Source organism: Dermacentor albipictus, chromosome 1 (assembly GCF_038994185.2).
Source record: "Dermacentor albipictus isolate Rhodes 1998 colony chromosome 1, USDA_Dalb.pri_finalv2, whole genome shotgun sequence".
Classification (NCBI taxonomy): Eukaryota; Metazoa; Arthropoda; class Arachnida; order Ixodida; family Ixodidae; genus Dermacentor; species Dermacentor albipictus.
The window spans coordinates 457836959-457845017 of NC_091821.1; the positions used below are offsets into that span (position 1 = coordinate 457836959).

An 8059-nucleotide genomic window follows, 5' to 3' on the forward strand; every position below is an offset into this window, starting at 1 on the left:
ATATATATATATATATATATATATATATATATATATATATACATATATAAGCAGCGCGGGCGCCTTCCCCCGGCGGTCGGAAATCTTTATTTTCTAAAAATTTTATCAAATTATATTTTTCTCTTTTTCATTACTCCTGAGAAAAAAAACGACATGAGAAGTTTCAAAATCATGAGCCATTCCACTCCTATGAAGGTGGATGACAAGCGAAGCTGTTTAGCACTCTACAGTGGCAAATTTGAACAAAGGTACGAATCATATAACGTGATCTTTATATGCACTAGCGCGGACGACGTCACGCCGCCCCAAAGAGCTGGAGGAAAGTAGACACGTGTGACTCGACAGGACCGCTACCACGGAAGAGCGGAAGGAAAGTGGAAGCGCAAGCGCTTGGAATGCGGGGAAAGATGGGGCGCTTCGAACCTTGACATCGCCGACTCGAATGAAAGTATCTGTTCTTTTCTACTTAATCTGATATGGGTTCTATTTGTACCCAAAATATTAAATTTCTTTGTCAAAGTTGGCGGACTGCTTGAAGCCTGCTTCACCTCCGCCTCGGGTGAGCCCTGTAATGTACTGCTGGCCGAGGGTTTTTGCACACGGAGAACAAAAATACACAAAACCCTAACCAAGGTAAATGTACCTCGTAGCGAAGCTTCCATAGGAGCCCATACGTTCAAAACATGGCGGTCCATCGGCGGCCCATGGGGCTTAGCGCCATCTGTATGGGGTGGGAACACTTCCGGCGGAAAAAAAAAATAATGTGACGCCATGTCAGTTAAAAGCCGAAGTGACGTCATTTTGTTTTCGAAGGCGCGAAATTTGTTTTGTTGTTCTTCCTTTGGAGCTATATGCCCTGCTATTCGACTTGATAGGCGTTTCGAGCTTTCAGCGTGGAAAGCGATGCAGGAAAAGGCCAGCCGTACGGTTGTCGAAATCGCATCCCTGCACAGAACACACTCTCTTTGGACGCCGACGAAAGCTTTAGGTGTAGAGTGCTGATCCTATTGTTGGGTGCCAAGCCCGTCGGCCAGCGCGGTCGCACGAAAACAACTACACAATTATCTGGCGGTCGTAACTCACTACATTTGACTGAACACTGTCATGATTGGGGGCTCAATCCCATCGTCCGTGGTCCTTTGCCAAGATTGGAGTACGGCATGAATTCGAAGGTAGCTGGCCCATGCCGTCGTCCAACTTATTTACGCTGAGATCGTTGATGAAGTGAAGAACTGTTTCTCATCGAGAACGAGGAAAAGGGTTTATTTACAGAAACTAAATCAGTCTAACATGACTGCTTGAGAAAAAGAGTCTCAGTCCAACATGACTGCATGAGAGAAGTGAATCAGTCTAACATGACTGTTCAAGAGAAGTGTCCTCAGCATTCGCACAACCACAGTTTTTATACACTCGATCCGCCGGTCCAACGACGCGGCGACTGTTCGTTTACTCATCACCAACTCGCCGCTGCTCTGCAGGTCAGTTTACAGACACAAAGGCAACCGCGCTCTGATGCCCCACGACGGCGTTGGCGGGGTGCCGTTCCGGGAACTATCGGCGCCGATCGAGGGTCGCTCGTTGTTCCGTGCTAGGCCGAAGCGTGAGACGCACCAAAATACGTCGTCCCCACGGCGGCTTGTCCATGCGTGTCAAATCAGCTCCGCGTTGGGGAACTCCGGAATCATTGTTCACACACGCCGAACTAGTCCCGTCACAATGTCGATGGGGCGGGTGGAAGGCGGCGGATTCCAGCGCAAAGGCCGCTTCTTTGAACGCCTCCCAGCTGCAGCGACGGAGAGGGAGAGGTGCGCGTCGTGTCGCCCTGTCGTAACTGTGTGGCAATCTTGTTTCGCAGCTCGCCATTCCTGACAGCGCCTCCATGGCCCGGAAAGTCTCGACTGTCTAGCGCTGACAACCGCTAGGCAGGAAGAGAACGGCTGCTGGTCAGGGGGGGGGGCATTGATGTCTTGGCTCGCAGCGACCACTTGTGCATTGATGTCACCGCCCCAAAACATCCAACAAGGACAGGCAACTGCAAAATGAACCCCACAACACAGCTCTGCGCCGAGATGACGTGCATTGGCTCTCACTTTAGACTCGCTAGGCTTCAAAAAAACAACAACATAAGTGCAGAAACAAAAAAAAATGCTACATTTCACTATGCCAATTTCTGAAGCAAATTCCTGCTGACAAATTCAGCAATTAATGGAGGGAATTCTGCTGAATGAGAGGGCATTTTCTTCGCCTAAAGAAAAGCTAACACTAGTAACCCCAAAATTTAGGCGGGACCCTCAAACGCAGAATTCAAATTAGCCTGCTCAAACCATCCGCATTGCTATGCAACTTTCCCTTCTTATATCTAACGGAGAAGTTGTACTCTTGGAGAGTGAGGCTCCATCGGAGCAAGCGGCCGTTTTTGTGTGACATTTGATTGAGCCACGTCAGAGGACAGTGGTCGGTCTCGAAGATGAACTTCGCTCCGTACAAGTAACACGACAACTTCTGGGCGGCCCAAACCAAACAAGCGCATTCCTTCTCTGAAGCGCTGTAGGCTTCCTCTCTTACATTTAGTTTACGGCTGGCGTAGAGGATAGGATGCTCCTCGTTATCGTCGCCGACTTGACTAAGTACCACGCCCATACCTCTGTCGCTTGCGTCGCATTGAACTATGAATTCCTTTGTGTAGTCTGGCGCGCGAAGCACAGGGCGAGAAACCAATAGCGTTTTCAAACTTTGGAAAGCGTTCTCTTTGTCCTTATCCCAGTGTACGTTACTCGGTGCTCCCTTTCGGAGGGCGTCTGTTAATGGACTTGCCAATTGCGAGTAATTCGGAATGTACCGTTGATAGTACCCCACAAGTCCCAAAAATGAACGAAGGTCCGTTTTCGTGCGCGGCTGAGAAAATTCTCCAATCGTAGCTATCTTCAGCTCAGCCGGCTGTCTCATGTCCTGACCGACAACATGGCCCAGATAAGTAACCTGTGAACAACCGATCCTACACTTTTCCGCTTTCATCGTTAAGCCGGCTTCAAACGTACGAAGCCTCGCATTCTTGTCGTAATAGACTTTGGCGTTCTTTTGAGCTATTGCCATGTTCTTTCCGACTAGTTCTTGGTTTGCGCTTAGCCGTTCCAGTAAATTTAGCACGTATTCAACCACGGTTGGACTCTCCCCTCTTTCCTCCCACATCTCTCTTAACATTCTCAGTGGAGAACGGAGTGTCCTCCCATACACTAGTTCTGCTGGTGAGAACCCTGTCGCTTCATGTGGAACCGTTCGCAAAGCAAACAAAGTTGCCGGCAGACAGTTCTCCCAGTCCTCCTTGTGCTCGTAACAGAGCGCACGCAAAACTCGCTTAAGCACCGAATGCCACCTCTCTACACTGTTTGACTGAGGGTGATAGACAGAACTGTGTATTAACTTTACCCCGCACTTTTGCAAGAATGTGGAAGTCAGTGCGCTCGTGAATACTGACCCTTGATCTGCCTGAATTTCGGCTGGAAACCCAACTCGTGCAAACACTGTCAAAAGCGCGTCTACTACTTCGGTGCAGCTGAGCTCTTTCAAAGGGATTGCTTCTGGAAACTTGGTGGCCGGACACAGCATGGTAAACAAGTACCTGTAGCCTGATTTTGTTTTTGGAAGAGGCCCTACCGTGTCTATTACAAGTCGTCTGAAAGGCTCTGTTATTAAGGGCACTACCTTCAGTGGAGCTTTCCAAGTCTCTCCTGGTTTACCAGAACGCTGGCAGGCGTCGCATGATCTTACAAAGTTTTCTACATCTTTGAAACAGCCAGGCCAGTAGTATTCCATAAGCAATCTTTCCTTTGATTTGTTTATGCCTAGGTGGCCGGACCACCCATTTCCATGACAAAGACTCAAAAGGTCCTCCCTATGCTTAGTAGGTATGAATAACTGATCTAAAATCCTACCCTTTCGATCTCTGTAATGCCGATACAACAATCCTCCTTTCTCATGTATCGTTACGTTGTGCCTAGCAATGCCTTCTCTAGCTGTGTCACGTAATTTAGCTAAGCTCTCATCATTCTTTTGCTCAGCTGCCAGTGACTCTCTATCCACGCGTAAGAGTTGATCAAAGTTCTTTGAGGCCGGTGATAATAACGACCCTGTCTCGCTTGTGAGCGCGTCTGCTTGCTCTTCCTGCAGGCTAGAACTCTGACACTCTAGTGCTACGCTCTCTATGAGCTGGTCAACTGGCAGGCTCTCCTCAACTGTTCTTTTGTCCCTCGGGCCTAGCTCGGATTCGGGTATTGAAGCTATCCCCTTTTCTGCTTCAGCTGGAGGAGCTTGAGCATTTTCAGCCGAAAGCGCCGCGATCTTACGAGCTTGGCCTCTGGTCAATGCCTGTACTATGCCCTCTCCCAGTTTGAGCCCTCTGTCACGCAGTAACTGATTCGAACGATTCGAAAAGATGTAGGGATACTGCAGTGACAAAAATTTGGAAACTGCAGCCTCAGTCTCTAGCTCCCCGAATGGTCCACTGATTTTGACTTTGGCCATGGGCAGACACACGCTGTGTTCTTCTACAACCTGTTTTATCCATGCTACTTCTCCGGTGAAGTCATCTACCATCACGTAAGACGGATGGACAATGTCCAGCATGGCGGCACTGTCTCTTAGCACTCGGCATGGTTTTCCATTAACTTGCAGGTCGTGGAGATATGGACTTAAAAGTTCCATATTCTCATCTTTTTCCTCCACGTAGGAAAAAACTACGCTAGACTTCTCGCAGTTTACAGCTATATGTCCCAGTTTGTGGCATTTGTAACAGCGAATTGGTCTAACAGATTCGAATTTTCTTTTCTGTTCTTTTTGTGCGGTTTCTCCGTTAAGTTTCTCCTCGCTCTTTTCTGTGGGCTTTTCCGCCATGTCTACAGGCTCGGATCGTCTAGTTTGCGCACCCTTTTTGAACGGAAATGGTTTCCGCGGTCCATTTCGACCGTCCCAGTTTCCCTCCTCGGCGTTCAACTTTCTACGGGTTGCGTACTCTTCGGCTAATTCAGCCGCCCTTTCCACAGTGTTTACATTACCTCTGTCTTGCACCCACAGTTTCACAGCTTGGGGGATGGTTTTGTAAAACTGCTCTAGACATATGCATTCAATGATCATGTCTCTGCTGTCGTACGCTTCCGCGCTTTTAAGCCACTCGACTAGGTTGGCCTTTAAGCTATATGCAAACTCCGGATAGCCCTCGCTATCTTTCTTGCCTGTGCTCCTAAACCTTTGCCGAAAAGCTTCGGCTGAAAGGCGGTATTTCTTCAGGAGACTAGCCTTAACTTTTGCATAATCATATGCATCCTGCACACTCAGTCTGGCGATTACTTCCGCCGCTTCACACGGCAACATAGACAGCAACCGCTGTGGCCATGTACTCGGGCCGAATTTCATCTTTTCGCAAGTCCTTTCAAAATCGCATAGGAACAAGCCTATGTCGGTCCCGACCTCAAATGGCTTTAATAGCCTGTCCATGCGGTATGATTCTGCCTCACTTGATCGTCCCAGAGCGCCTTCACTTCCTTGAGACAACTCCAAACGTTTGCTTTCAAGTTCAAGTTGCATTTTTCTTAAATCGCGATCTTTATCGCGTTCCTCCCTTTCTTTTCTCTCTCGTTCTTCTCTCTTTTTCAGAAGTTCAAACCCCAGTTCAACTTCTTCCTCACTGGCCTGTTCGGAAATGATATGCAATAATTCTGATTTTAGCATTTCCTTACGTACATCTAGGCCCAGTTCCTCACCAACAATCAACAACTCGTCTCTCAGCAGTGTCCTTAATTCCATGACTGCTGCTTTACTGCCTTGATTCTGCTCTCTAAATCTAGCTAGGAAAACACAACCTAGCTAACACACAACAATCTAGCTTCCCTACTGTTCTAAACAGAACAACCACAAAATGAAGCCTACAGAGTCAAAGCAAAAACGAAGCACTCACCGCAGATACAGCACCATGTCGCAAAGTCCATCTCACCGCTGTCAGCCAGTTGTCAGGATTGGGGGCTCAATCCCATCGTCCGTGGTCCTTTGCCAAGATTGGAGTACGGCATGAATACGAAGGTAGCTGGCCCATGCCGTCGTCCAACTTATTTACGCTGAGATCGTTGATGAAGTGAAGAACTGTTTCTCATCGAGAACGAGGAAAAGGGTTTATTTACAGAAACTAAATCAGTCTAACATGACTGCTTGAGAAAAAGAGTCTCAGTCCAACATGACTGCATGAGAGAAGTGAATCAGTCTAACATGACTGCTCAAGAGAAGTGTCCTCAGCATTCGCACAACCACAGTTTTTATACACTCGATCCGCCGGTCCTACGACGCGGCGACTGTTCGTTTACTCATCACCAACTCGCCGCTGCTCTGCAGGTCAGTTTACAGACACAAAGGCAACCGCGCTCTGATGCCCGACGACGGCGTTGGCGGGGTGCCGTTCCGGGAACTATCGGCGCCGATCGAGGGTCGCTCGTTGTTCCGTGCTAGGCCGAAGCGTGAGACGCACCAAAATACGTCGTCCCCACGGCGGCTTGTCCATGCGTGTCAAATCAGCTCCGCGTTGGGGAACTCCGGAATCATTGTTCACACACGCCGAACTAGTCCCGTCACAATGTCGATGGGGCGGGTGGAAGGCGGCGGATTCCAGCGCAAAGGCCGCTTCTTTGAACGCCTCCCAGCTGCAGCGACGGAGAGGGAGAGGTGCGCGTCGTGTCGCCCTGTCGTAACTGTGTGGCAATCTTGTTTCGCAGCTCGCCATTCTTGACAACAGATTAAGAAGCAATCAAGCTACCCACGTCACCAAATTCAGACAAACTTTGACAGGCAAGAAAGCACAAACTGTGAGGGGGGGGGGGCGTATTTCAACAGGTGATACGAGTGCGCCTTTCTGCCAATTTCAAGACGTGCATTGCATTGCGAGTGATAGTGGCGTCAACGCCCCCTGTGGCGATGGGCGCTCAAAATAAATTCATTTATTAATAATGATAAAATTAAACTTGTATTTTCTTAACTCGTCAAGAATGTATAACATTGTCTAGGAATTTTATTTTCGTTGAATGAATCTAACTGTGTCTCGTTTGAATTAAAAAACGCGTTTTTCCTTCCCAATGTTTGTTCGCTCCAAACATAGTCGCGCTTCAATCGCTGCTCCCATAACCCCCGATGCTGATGTCGGTGACAATCTGTACTGAACCGCTTTTCGCCCGAAGCTTCGCGACCTATTTGAATCCACCTTGCCCTAACCATCAATGGCTTCGCTATAAGAATGTGGTGCACCACTGGCAGCTGTGGACAGCAAACCTAGCGCACGATAGTGTGACATTTTTCTCACAAGTTTGCGCTCTTTTATCTCACAATTAAACATTAGTTACTTAGGTCTGGTCGGGCGATATTACACCTGAGCCATATTTGCAACAAATTTGAAGCCACATAATTTTTTAACCTGTCAAGTATTTGCAACCGGAAAGCAAAATAAATTAAGGGATGTAGTTGCGGGTCTAAGGCACATTATATCATCCTAATGTTTTGACCTCAAGGCCTTGGCCTTGTTTCTTAGCCTCCATAATTCTTACACAGGTATTGAGGACTTATATTGTGACGCAGAACATATACCAACTGAATTTCCTGAAAAAATGTTGGAATTCATAGTATTTTTAATAGCATTCGAAATTACATCATTATCCACCAAATCTGCAATTATTTTGTAAGCCGCACTATCAGCGTCAAATGAAATGCGGACCGCGCAAAGCGCGGCCTCTGACCCAGCTCATACCTCAGCCTGTCGACAGGAAGGATAGGCGCGCCCATCCGGTTCGCGATACTTTTGCTTGTGTTTTATTTGACGTTCGTTGTCGCGTTTCGCCACTGGAGCGCCACAATCATTCTTTCTGCGTATGGAAACTCGCGCAGCGCGGTTTCGCTGGCAGCAGCGGCTCGGGTCCGTGTGGACGAAGCGAGCGCTTTGATTTTGCTTCCGTCATCGCCATGTTATCACGGTCCGTCTGCGATGCGAAGAATAAACGCGGACCCGTTCGTGGGAATTAAGACAGGAGGT

The 8059-nt window shown here is 48.2% G+C and overlaps 1 pseudogene; it reads left to right on the forward strand.

The window, feature by feature from the left end:
* The first annotated feature begins 429 nt into the window (after positions 1–429).
* Positions 430–606, forward strand: LOC139055062 (U2 spliceosomal RNA; annotated as a pseudogene).
* The last annotated feature ends 7453 nt before the right edge of the window (positions 607–8059 follow it).